Here is a 13,599-nt window from a genome sequence, read left to right as displayed (position 1 = left end):
ATCACCTGATCAAAGAAGGAAATGAGGTTGGTCTGGGCAGGACCTGTTGAGGACAAATCCATGCTGACTTCCCCAGATCACCAAATTGTCCTTTAGATGTTCGCAGATTGATCCTTTTAAAATCTGCTCCAATATCTTCCCTTGGACAGAGGTCAGACTGAGTGGCCTGTAGTTTCCTGGGTCATCCTTCCTCCTTTTTTGAAAATTGGGATAACATCTGCCCTCTTCCAGTCTTGTGGCACATCTCCCATCTTCCTAGAGGTTAGGAAGATGATGGACAAAGGCTCTGCAAGCTCTCTAGAAAGTTCTTTGAGCACTCTTGGGTGCATACCATCTGGCCTGGGGGATCTGTATTCATTCAATGCAGTCATGTGCTTCTCAACTACCTTTCTGTCCATGGCTGCAATCACACACACTAAATAATCCACTTTCAATCCATTTTCAATGCATTTTTGAATTGGATTTTCCAGTTCACACAGTAAAATCTAGTTGGAAAGTGCACTGAAAGTGGATTCTTTAGTGTGTGTAACGGCAACCATTGTCAAACAGCAGCCAGGATGCCGTGCCTTGTTTACTACCATCTCTAGATAAGCCTGTTCTCTTCTTCAAGGAAAAAAAACCTGAGGCAAAATTGGCATTGAACCATTTTGTTTTCTCTCTGTCCTCTGTCAGAGTTTCTCCATTTTCACCCAACAGTGGGCCCATTGCCTCTTTTATCTTGTGTTTGTTCCTCACATATCTGAAGATTTTCTTGTTGAAGTAAATCTCTGGGAGCTTTGTCCTCTCTGATGACTGACCTACAGTACCTAGCAACCTGCAGATACTCTTCTTTAGAGGTATGTCCTTGAGTCCATTTCTTGAACATTTCCTTTTTCTCCCTTAGCACATCACACAGTTCTCTGTTCATCCACATTGGCTTCTTGGATCCCCTACCATGTTTCTTTCTTGCTGGAATCATGATGGCTTGAGCTTGCAAGAGCTCTTGTTTTAGGAGAGCCCACCCTTCACTTGCTCTTTTCCCTTCCAGCAGTCTTGCCCATGGAATGATTCTCATCATACCTCTGAGTTTATTGAAGTCTGCCTTACTGAAATCTAACATGCACATATGGTTAGCAAAAGGAATTCTATCAAGACATGGTCACTTCCCCCTAAGGTCCCCACCATCTTCACCCCATCTACCATCTCTTACCTGTTGGTCAATATTAAGTCGAGTATGGCTGAGCCCCTTGTAGCTTCCTCCACCATTTGATGAAGGAAGTTGTCATTCAGACATGTCAGGAAGTTGTGTGACTGTGGATGCTTTGCAGAGTTTGTCTCCCAAGACACATCAGGGAAGTTGAAGTCACCCATAACTACCAGGTCATGTTGTATGGATACCCTGTGAAGCTGTTCAAGGAGGGCAGCATCCACCTCCTCATCCTGGTCAGGAGGTCTGTAGCAGACTCCAACCACATTACTGTTTGTCTTTCCTTCCCTTATCCTCATTCAGATACTTTCCACTGGACTGTTGCCCTCCTTCTCCAGTATTTCCTGACAAACAAACCCTGTCTTCACATACAGTGCCACTCCACCTCCTCTTTGATCCTTTCAGTTTTTCTTCAACAACTCGTATCCATCCACTACTACATTCCAGTCATAGGAATCATCCCACCAAGTCTCTGTAATGCCTACTAAAGCATATCCCTCCATCTGCATTAGAAGCTCAAGCTCTTCCTTCTTATTGTCAGTGGCTTAAGTCAATCACACTCAACAACGTTCCTTCAGAAGTTTCAGTTTATTGACAGTGAGTACTTAAGACACCAGGAACCTCTGTGTCAGGAATGGAGGGCTAGTGAAAGGAACCCCAGATATACCCCCTTCATAGAAGACCCCCTGACACGAAAAGGCCAATGAGCAAGCACCTGGGAACGTAGGCAAAAAGCAATGGTTATATTCCCAGCGGGAAGCTAGGAGCAGGCAATACACAGCTTCAAGGACACTACTATGATAACAGCTCAAGACATAAAGAAGCAGGGAGGGGGAGTGAGAGACATGGACAGCAACCCACACATTCCATTACATGGCAGGATTAGCTGACACTTATTGCCCAAGCTTTGAGCATTGGTACATAGACACCTGAAGCATTTGGCTCCATTAGACCCGGCCCTCACAGGTGGGCCTCTGTTGTTTGCTTGCCTTCATTTAAATCCTTATGTTGGTTATCTTCTTCCCCTTGTGGTGTCAGTTTAAAGCCCTCTTGATTAATATCTCCAGATTTCTGCCAAACACATTCTTTCCTGACCTTGACAGGTGAAGTCCATTGTGTGCTAGTAGGTTGTTAGCTTCACTATTCTTTACTGAGAAGGTTATCCATGTCTGTTATAGGGGGCCTATTTTTAAACAACAAAAAATTTAAGGGTACTACATGCCTGCACACAGTATTCATTTCAGCATGTGTTTGTCTGAGTGTCTTCCTGTTTGAAATTTCTTCCTGGGATCTGCTGAGGACCCAGTGGGCTTGCCTGGAGAAACAGGTAGACCTCAGACACACCCCTAATGTAGCCAATCCTCCAAGAGCTTACAGAGCTCTTCTTACAGGGGCTACTGTAAGCTCTTGGAGGATTGGCTACATTAGGGGTGTGTCGCCTAATATGCAAAGGAGTTCCTGCTACAAAAAGAGCCCTGAGTCATTATCAAGTTCTCTTAAGGTTGCTTTTAGATGAGGACAGAGATCTGATCCTTCTCTCCTCTTACCCTGCTCCTACTATTAGCAAGTAGAAGCCCAGTCACAAGGGGGAAGGGAAATGGACTGGCCTCTGGCTATTTGGCTTTCTCCCTCCCAGCTCATTCAGCCTTAGAGAAAATAGATGCAAATGTGGTGGGCATCTACGTGTGGCAACATAATGCTACAGAAAAATGCCTCTGCTTCTACCTTCCAGGTTTATTTTTACCATGTTGCTATCCATTATAGGCCCATGCCCAAGGGCTGTCAACCTCTATGTGGGGCCCGGAATTCTCCCAGGTTTACAACTGATCTCTTCAGAGAGCTGAAATCAGTTCTTTTGGAGAAAGTGGCAGATTCTATAACACTGTGTCCGTGCTGAGCTCTTTTGCCCTTCCCAAACTCCACCCATTTCAGGCACTGCCTCCAAATCTCCAGGGATTTCCCAAGCTGAAGTTGGCAGCCCTAAGCCCCATACATGGAATGCTTCAGGAATATATATATATATTTTGCCCTAGGTGTACAGAATAAGAACTCCCACCAAGGCAGTGAGTTGGCAGTATGCCAGGGGAAACATTGTACACAGAAACACCAGTCAGTAATGGTAGCTGGCATAATGGCTATGGGTTACATGTTCAGGTTTGCTGGCCTGCTTTCATGCATGCATAGGGTTGCCAGGTCTAACTCAAGAAATATCTGGGGACTTTGAAGGTGGAGTCAGGAGACATTGGGGGTGTAGCCAGAAGGAAGTAAATAAAATCCATCTAGATTGCCCTGGTGTGGGGGCCCCCTTATGATCAGCCCGTGGGGCCCAATTTGGCCAAATTGCCTTAAGGCCAGCCCTGATGAGACTGTGCAGGGGTTGGACTGTGTAGAGTCGCCTCTTAGGTTGTTGGAAAAGGGTGTTTGCTATGACCAGCGTGTTCTCTTGGCAAAACTCTGTTAGCCTTTGCCCTGCTTCATTTTGTTCTCCATGGCCAAACTTGTATCTTATTCCAGTTACCTTTTGACTTCCTACTTTAGCATTCCAGTCCCCTATGATGATGAGGACATCATTTTTTGGTGTTAGTGCTATGAGGTGTTGTAGGTTGTCACGACTCAGGTGGGGTGTCACCTGACGCTGCCACCACTCTGGATTTAGGTTCCCTTGAGAAGGCCCAGAGTACCCTCCCAAGACCTTCAGACCTCCCTTTAGGCCGAATAACAGGCGTGAGGACCAGGCAGAGTAAAACAAGGAAAAGGTTTATTTTATAGGAGGTCAAACAACAAGGTGCAGAATAATAACAGTAAGTGGGTGAAAAGAAAAGAAATCAAATGCCCTAACACGTCTAAATATACTTTCCCTAGCTCACTATCTCGAGTGGCCTTACACTACTCACCCTTCCCTCAGGATGAGGGTTTTTCCCCTGCAGCAGCCTTTCTTCTGGCTCTACCCTCTGGAAGAAAGAACAGCTCTTCCTGCTGCTCAAGAACTTTTATTCCCAGCCCTCCTCTTTTCCTATTGGTCCATTTTGGCTCCAAAACCTCCCAGGGGCTTCTGGAAGTTGTAGGCCCAGCCTCACCTACTGCTAGCCAGGCTCCTTGGGCCTAGTAGGCCTCTGGTGGCACAGCCCAGATCATGACCAGGGGTCATTTCCTGCAGGAGCGCACAGGAGCGGAGCTCCGGCAGTAAGGAGCCCAGGGGGCGGGCACATGCAACAAGCCCCATCCCCTGCTCCCAGCAGCCCTCAGTCAGGCCACGAGGAGCAAGAAGCAGCCAGGTAAGTTGCAGAGACCCCCCCCAGCCCACCTTCAGGTACAAGCTCTGCCTCCTCTGTGAGGGCAGATCTGCGCATTTCCCCCCCCCCAATAGCTAGCAAAACAGTCCAGTGGAGCCTGAGCGGTGGGTGTTGCCTTCTGACACACTTCCGGTGATGTCAGGGGGTGTGTCATATGCAAATAAATTATGCTAATTAGTTATGCTGATGAGCTCCTGCACCTCTTTTTCTACGAAATGACCCCTGAACATAGGTCTTCATAGAACCGGTCTACTTCAGCCTCTTCTGCATCAGTGGTTGGGGCATAGACTTGGATTACTGTGATGTTGAATGGTTTACCTTGGATTCAGACCAAGATCATTCTGTCACTTTTTAGATTGTATCCCAATACTGCCTTCCTCACTCTCTTGCTGACTATAAAGGGCACACCATTTTTTTCTACGGGATTCCTGGCCACAGTAGTAGATATAATGGTCCTGTGAGATTTTTGTCTTTTTTTGGATTCAATTTCTGTCTATTTCTGGGAATTTATTCCAACAATTTTCTGACAAATTTCAAGGAACTCCAAGTGCTTGATTGGTCACCTGTATTACTACCGTATAAATGCACCATCTTTTTTCCTGCCATGAATATCGTGATGTGGTAAGGCATTCCCTACAAGTGAGAACCTGCAAGGACTTGTGGGAGGCATTTCACTTCCCCCTCCCCCACTGTTTCCTATTTCCCTATCCTGAAAGCTCATAGAATCTCCCCTTTTCCTGCTTCCTTCTCTCCTTCTCTACGGCTGCCAATCTGGAGAACTCTTGGAATCACAACAGATCTTCCAACCACAGTGATCAGTTCCCTCATTAGGGTTGCTAGCTCCAGGTTGGGAAATTCCTGGAGATTTGTGGGTGGAGCTTTGGGAAGGTGACATCTGGGAAGGGAAACAACCTTATCAGGGTATAATGCCATACAGTCCACCCTGAAAATTAGCCATTTTCACCAGGGGAACTGACCCCTGTAATCTGGAGAGCAGTTGTAATTCCAGGTGATCTCCAGCCCCCCACCTGGAGGTTAGCAACCCTAGTTCCCTGGTGGATATGGCTGCTTTGGAGGACTATGACATCATACCCTCTGGGGTCTCTTCCCTCCTCAAACCCCACCCTCCCCAGGCTCCATCCCCAAATCTCTAGAAATTTCCTAACCTGGAGTTGGCAACCTTATCTTCTTCCCAGCCAACAGCCAACATAGCTTTATCAGTCCCTCTGTCTTAAGCTTCTGCCTCTCAGCAACCTCTGCCTAGGAAAACTATGGCCCAGTTGTGTGGTGCTGGCCACTTGGCCCACTTGCATGGCAGGAGCCCTCAAGGACTTGTGTGGCATCACCTCACTTTCCCCTGTATACTTTTCCCTTTTTCCCTCCACTATTTCCTCTTTCCCTCCTCCTGGCTGGCAAGCCTAGCCTGGCCTGGCCGTGATGAGTCCTCTCTCAAAGGCCAAAACAGCCATGGAAAGGGTCCTGCCCCCTCCCCCTGCCTTTTACTCACAGAAGTCCAGCCTGGGACACTATGGTTGCCTAGCAACAGCCACTGAGGGAATCTGTTTGGTAAAGATACAAGTGCTCCTTTTATAATTTTTTGGCTTTTTCAAACTCCACAATGTATTTTTTTTTTTAGATTTCACATTTTTTCTGCAAACCTGGGGCCCTTTTCAGGTTTGTAGAAATATCTGTTTTGCCCATTCACAGCTCAGTCAGCAGACTTAAGCATCCAAAGATTTAGCCGACTTCACTATTAGAATACGTAGTATGGTTTCATTGCTGAAGTCTCTCTTTTCTTCCATGGTTGCACAAGTGTTATTTATATATTTTGAAAGACTGATATGGCTTTCTTCATATTAACATTTATGTACTAGTGTATAGTAGTATTGTTTCTTTATTCGGAACCATACAAGATATCACTGGAGTTATAATTGTATGTGTATTGTGTAATCAGGGGTGGGGTGGAATGTATGTATATACACTTCATTTTGATTTTGTTATGTAAAATGAACCATTGGAGATATTTTTACCTTTATTTTTCATTTTTAGAGATGACAGAGAGTCAGCATTAAAAAACAGAAAAATCCACTTGCGTAGAGAATGCGTATAGATAATGTGCATGGATAATTTATATTATTCACAGTATTTGGTTTATTGTAATTTCCAGTATAACCAATCTCTATCTGTAAATAAAGAACTGGGAAGCAAAGCACAGAAAGACAGGTAGTCTCTGCTTTCAGAATGAGTCCATAACAAATGTTGAGCAAGAGCAACTGTAGAATATTGTAAAACCAGACAGAATTTGAATTGTTTGAATTGCAGAGGCTGCGGTCAGACGTGCCACTTAGCATGGTCCGGAAACACTCCTGATTTGATCTGGTCTTATTTGACATAGAGACATTCAATCAGACATCCCAGCATAATCTGTTTCGCTGTAGGCTCAGTCAGTCACTGAATGATCAGACGGCGTGGTCAGGCAAGGGTTTGTTGTTTTTTGCTGTCTTTTGTGCATGCACATAACCGAGAAAATGAACCCCCATGCAGAGATGTCTCCATGCAGGGTTTTTGTGCATGCGCTTTCCCACTTTCTAGACTCAAGTCTCCGCTTTGACAGCTTGCCAATCCGTCTGTGGAGTACTTTGATCTCTTTGGTTCACAGTGAGCTATGGTCACCTGGTACAGAGATCACTCTCTTTCCCACTCATTTTCAAATCTATGCAGTTATGTGCATATCACCAAATGAACAAAAATGGTGCTGAGTCAGGATGGAATGAGCAGATCATCACAATGGCTTAACAGTGTGCTCAAGCAATTAGACTAGGGAAAATCTGCCCATGGCCCATTGGCAAGTGTTAGGGCTAGACTTTCCCTCATGTCTTTTAACCCGATTCAGGGGTGGGGCAGAATGGGGTGCCGATGACTGAGGAACCTTTCATAGATGTTGCTGTATGAGCATGCACTTTAGATCAGGCATCAGCATCTGTATCGGATCTAAAGGCATGTCTGATCACAGCCAGAAGCAAGCAAAGTTCTTGCCATTTTCCTAGACTGGAAATAAACTACAAAACCTTTGTAATAAAAGTCTTCCATTCTCTATAAACCTTGTAATAACAGGCATTCTAATGAAGGCTTCTTTTAAAATGTAGAGTTTTAGTAATAAGTAGAGTCTTAGTAATAAGGGCAACTCATATAATAACAATGAGTGACCATAGGCAAAATGACTGCTCCTGATCCAAAAGTGTGTTCATGAGTTCTCTTGGCACATTCTTCAACACCACTACTTTTAATTCTTCCACAGTCCAAAGATGGAGACCTTCCAATCTGTTACACATACACCAATATTAGAACTTCATGCATTTTTAAGGTATAGCGGAGAAACAAAAATGCAATACAGTTAATAAATAATGTAGTAACCAGAATGATAAATAGAACACTCCACAGAAATTCCCATGCAGAGTGAGGGATTTCAGCAGTGATCCTCAGATTGTAATCCTATGAACACTAATAGGGAGTAAATCCTACTGAACTACATCACTTTTCTGTAAATGGACTACATACAAACAAACACATTGGGCAGAATCCAAATGATTGTGAGTGGCACTATACTCATAGTATTAATTAAAACTAGCGGAACTTGTTTTTCAGCAAATTATTTGAACTCAGAACAGCAACCCCTTCTGCCTGCAGAAATATTGCTGTAGGGAGGTAAAGGGTCAGCCTTAAGGACATTCATAGGTGTATGGGTCTTGTGCTCTGAAACCATTGATTGTCATATATATTTATATAATTTTAAGGAAGGATTGTGGTTCAGCGATACTGCATATGATTTGTATACAGAAGGTTTTACATTCAACATCAGAAAAAAAAGAGGAGCCCTGATGGACCAGTGGTCTATCTAGTTCAGCATCTTGTCTCACACAGTGACCAACCAGTTCCTCTGGAGGGCCAACAGCAAGGCCTAGAGGCCAAGGCTTTCCCCTGATGTTGCCTAGTGGCACTGATCTACTGAGGTTTACTCTCTCTGAATGTGGAGGTTCCCTGTAGTCACCACAGTTAGTAGCTACTGATAGACCTATCCTCCATGAATCTGTCTAATCCCCTTTTAAAACTGTCTATATACATGTGGCCATCACTACATCCTCTGGCAGCTAATGCCACATTTTAATCACTTGTTGTGTAAGGAAGTAAAGTTCATGGAATATTCAGAGAGCATCTGTGAGTCAGAGGAGATGATTCTGTGCTACCTACAGCCACCTAGTGAGCTTCATAGTTGCTCGGTGATGTTGGGCCAATCACTCTGTCTCAGTCTAATCTACCTTACAGAGAGTTGTGAGGATATAGTAGTGGAGGGAAATAAAGTGTATGCTACCCTGAATTCCTTGGAGAGAAGGTAGGACAAATTAGATTGGTACACAGATAGTAATCCCCCAATAATCTGGGGGACTGATTCCAGACACCTCCTTCTTCAAAAGATGATCAATGTCATCAGAATAGACATTGTTGGTCACGCAAAAGGGGGATCCTTGAACGAAGGAGCAGCAACTGTGCAGCTTGCTACTGTACAAGAGAGTATTTTCAAACTGTGTGTACAATGCAAGATTAAGAGGGTGTTGTGCTCAGTATTGGATGGGTGGGTTCATTTATCTTCATTCAACTGCTGCTGTAGGTTCCAATGTAACCCTCTTTCTCAACACATTACTTAACGTTTTTCATTGTAGTTATTTGATAGCAGAACAAAGTAACTGGCTTGGGGGAAAGCAGGAAAGAAAATAGGAGAGAAAAGATTGTGATACAAGAAGCTATGCAGCAGAGCCTATTTTAGCATAGCTGTTTAGTTGAAAACATGTTAGACGATAAGTCTTGCAGTTTGCATTGACTGCGAGTGTAGTAACAGCAAAGCTGGTGTAAGGTTCTTTTATTTTATACTAGGCCATGCCATCTGTCTAACTGACCAGTGATCTGAGGCTCAGAGTAGCGAAGATCATTAGCGGCTGATAATGATGGGCCAGGGAATACCAGTGCTCCTGGGGAGGGGAAAGTATAGCGGTGGGACCAGGCAGAAATGGAAGGGAAGGGGGCAGAGAAATAGAGAAGCTCAGCCACCTTCCAGCCTGTGTCCCATCCCAAATATGGCCGGCAGTGGGGCAAGGATTAAAAAACCCACTCTGACATTGGTGCTGTGCAATGCCAGGTTCATAAATAATAAGACCTCAGTCCTTCGTGACTTCTTGCTGGAGCAGGACGCGGACCTGGCGTGCATGACTGAGACCTGGACATGAGATGGGGAGACAGTTGCTCTCTCCCAATTAGCTCCTCCCGGGTTCTCGGTCCTCCACCAATCTTGGACTAAGGGGCGTGGGGAGGAGTGGCTCTGTTCATTCGGGAGGCTTACTCCTTCAGGGCACTCTCGACGCCGAGGCTCTCAGGCATTGAGTGCCGGCTTTGTGTGGGAAGCTGGGGAGAGTTTGGCTGTTTAGCTGGTGTACCGACTGCCCAGTGCACCGACCAATAGCTTGTCATCCCTGGTGGAGGCTGTGTTGGGCTGGGCATTGGAACACCCTAGACTGATAGTCCTGAGTGACTTCAATGTCCATGATGATGATGCGGCTTCCTCACAGGCGGTGGACCTGGTGTCATCCATGGCTGCACTGGGACTCTCCCAATATGTAACGGCTCCCACTCAGAGCCAGTCACATGCTTAATTTGAACTTCATGGTGGGGGTCACAGTGGACTGGATTACTGTGATGGCATTTTCATGGTCGGACCACCATGCCCTGAAGGCCCAAGTGAATGTGTCACCCCAACCCTGTTTGGGCAGCAAGCATATTTTAGCTCACCCACAATGCCAAATGGACTGTTTGCAGTTTCAGATGGCCCTTCAGGATCCAATGCCTGGTGGCTCACTGGATGAGCTAGTTGAGGACTGGCATGGCTGACTCTCGACAACCATCAATGAGATCACTCCCAGACGCCCTCCATGCCTTCACTCTAGGCTGGCTCCCTGGTATACCTGGGAGCTGAGGCTGATGAAGCAAAGGCTTAGAAGGCTAGAGAGACAGTGGGGCCAGCTTGTGATGAAGCAACAAGAACATTCTATAGGACGTTTATGAGATCCTATGAGATGGTGGTCAAAGCTGAAAAGAAGGAGTTCTACACAGCCACGATTGCGTCTGCAAGCTAACGTCCAGCACAATTGTAAAGAACAATTTGGTCTTTAACAGTCCTGCCGCAGGGCAGACAAAATTCTAGGAAATTGGATATAGGCTGCGAGGCTTTTGCGAGCTATTTTGCAGATAAAGTCTTGTCCCTCCGCCACGACCTTCCTGCCACAGTTGAGACAGTGAGCGAACTCGAGGCTCCATGCACATCTTCTGGTCCCATTCTGGATTATTTCAGTTCAATCAGCCTAGAGGACGTTGACAGATTGATCTCAACTGTACATCCAACCACATGAAGCCTTGACCCATGCCCCTCTTGGCTAATTAAAGCTGGCCATGAGGGGTTTCGAGGTGCCCTTAGGGATATTATCTGAGGGGCTGTTCCTGGGGGCTTTCAAGAAAGCGATGGTCCACCCTTTCCTCAAAAAACCATCTTCGGATCTGGCTGAATTGGCTAACTATTGGACAGTTTCCAATTTGCCCTATTTGGGCAAATTAATAGAGAGGGCGGTGGCAATACGGTTGCATAGCTTTATGGATGATACTTCCATGCTAGATCCCTTCCAGTCCACCTTCCGCCCAGGCCATGGGACAGAGACAGCACTGGTCGCCCTCACAGACGACCTCCGGAGGCATCTGGATCAGAGCAGGACAGCAGTGCTGTTGTTGTTGGACCTGTCAATGGTGTTTGACAGGGTCAACCACCAGTTACTGGCCCACCGCTTCACCGACATGGGGATTCAGGGGCTTGCCTTGCAATGGCTCATCTCCTTTCTCCAAGTTCGGGGACAAAGAGTGGCTCTTGGGAAGCAGCAGTCCCAAAGGCACCCACTAATTTGTGGAGTGCCACAGGGGGTGATGCTTTCCCTGATACTATTTAACATCTATATGCCCCCCCCCTGCCCAGATTGCCTGGAGGCATGGGCTAGGGTGTCACCAATATGCAGATAACACCCAGTTCTATCTGTTGTTAGGCAATCAGTCTGACTCTACCCCGGAAGTCCTGGACCAGGCGCTACAGGACATGGCTGAATGGCTTAGACTGAGTTGATTGAAATTGAATCTGATGAAGACGGAGGTCCTGTGCCTGAATCGGAGCAGCTCGGGGGTAGGGATCCCACTAGTGGCCTTCGACGGGGCACTGTTGGTGCCAGCGTTGAGGGTCAGGAGTTTGGGAGTGCTCCTGGATGCTTCCCTAACAATGGAGGCCCAGGTAGCAGCCACTGCCACTTTTACCGTCTTTGGCTGATTAGGCAGTTGGTTCCCTTCCTTGAATGCAATGATCTGGCATCAGTGATCCACGCTATTGTCACCTCAAGGTTGGACTACTGCAATGCTCTCTACATGGGGCTACCCTTGGTGCAACTCCGGAAGCTGCAGCTGGTGCAAAATGCGGCGGACAGGCTGTTGATGGGTCTTCCTATGTGGGAGCACATCTAGCCTGTGCTAAAGACACTGCACTGGCTGCCAATAGCATACCGGATTCATTTCAAGGTGCTGTTTTTGACCTTTAAAGCCCTTTATGGTCAGGGACCTGCCTATCTGAGGTACTGTCTTTCCCTGCATGTTCCCCAGAGAGCACTGCGATCAGGGTCATGAAACAGCTTGGCCCTCCCTGGTCCCAAGGATGCAAAATTGACATTGACCAGGACTAGGGCATTCTCTTTGGCAGCTCTGACCTATTGGAATGAGCTCCCCGGTGAGATCAGGGCCCTGCAGTCCTGGGACAGTTCCGCAGGACTGTGAAAATGGAGCTTTTCCGGCAGGCATTCCGATAGGAACTGCACCTTATCAGCTACGCCCTGTGCCGACTTACTGCCAGCCACAGCTACCTGGAGTGGATGCACCGCTGAATGTGCGCCTAAACGCACTTTACTATATCTGGATCACCATCGATATATAAATGGTCTAAACTGTTTATTGTGCATTTTATTGTGTATTTTATATTGAGATGTATTTTTGTATTTATTGGGTTTTATGTAAGCTGCCCTGAGCCTGCCTCGGCGGGGAGGGTGGGGTCAAAGTTTAAATAATAAATAAATAAATAAATATTAGAAGCCACTGTGAAGTTGGGGCTGCACCTGACAGACAACCACCTGTTAGGTATAGGAGGTGGGGGGAGTGTGTTGGAAGCCATCCCACCTCCTCTCCTACACCTGACAGACAACCGCCTGTTAGGTGTAGGAGGTGGGGGGAGTTTGTTGGAAGCCATCGGAGAGGCTGGGCCAGCAGCATTACTGTACCTCACAGGTGCTTGTTGGCCACTCCCAATTTCCTCAACTGTCATTAGCTGTCTGCAGTCCTCTGTAACTGCTGGGTTGTTTTTTTTGACCTCAGAACTCTGAGCTCTGCAGCTGACCAATGAGAGAGTGGGAGGTGCAGGGAGAGAGCTGCCTGGAAGCTGCATAGGAATCAATGGGGGAGCACATTTCCCCCCTTTTGACCCACTTAGGGGTCAAATGTCTAAAAATCCCTTCTTAGCGAGCACCTACGCCATGGTGGGAGCGCTCTCCCCAAATTTGGTGTCTCTAGGTCCTGCGGTTTGGCCTGGGCGTTGACTTTATGGTGAGGGGACTTTCTTTTATATATATAGACTAGGAAAAAGGCCCGTTGTGGAAATAAATACAACGACCTCTAGAAAGAGGCTCTGGGCGGGTGCCCCGGCCTTGGACACTCAGTGTCAATTTGCTGTGGCAACCTCAGCAGGGTATAATGACACTGAGTCCACCATTTTCTCCAGAGGAACTGATCTCTGCTACCTAAAGAACAGTTGTAATTTTGAGTGATCTCCAGCCCTCACCTGGAGATTGGCAATGACGGTTCCCCAGAAGGGAATAGTTGGTTTGGAGGGTGGAGTCCATGGCTTTGTACCTGTCCGAGGTCCCACACCTCCTGAAACCTCACCCTCTCCAGGCTCCATCCCTCACATCTCCAGGAATTTCCCACCTGGAGTTGGCAACC

Source organism: Gekko japonicus, unplaced genomic scaffold (genome assembly GCF_001447785.1).
Source record: "Gekko japonicus isolate JY-2015 unplaced genomic scaffold, Gekko_japonicus_V1.1 scaffold130, whole genome shotgun sequence".
Taxonomy (NCBI): domain Eukaryota; kingdom Metazoa; phylum Chordata; class Lepidosauria; order Squamata; family Gekkonidae; genus Gekko; species Gekko japonicus.
This window is presented reverse-complemented; position numbering follows the sequence as displayed.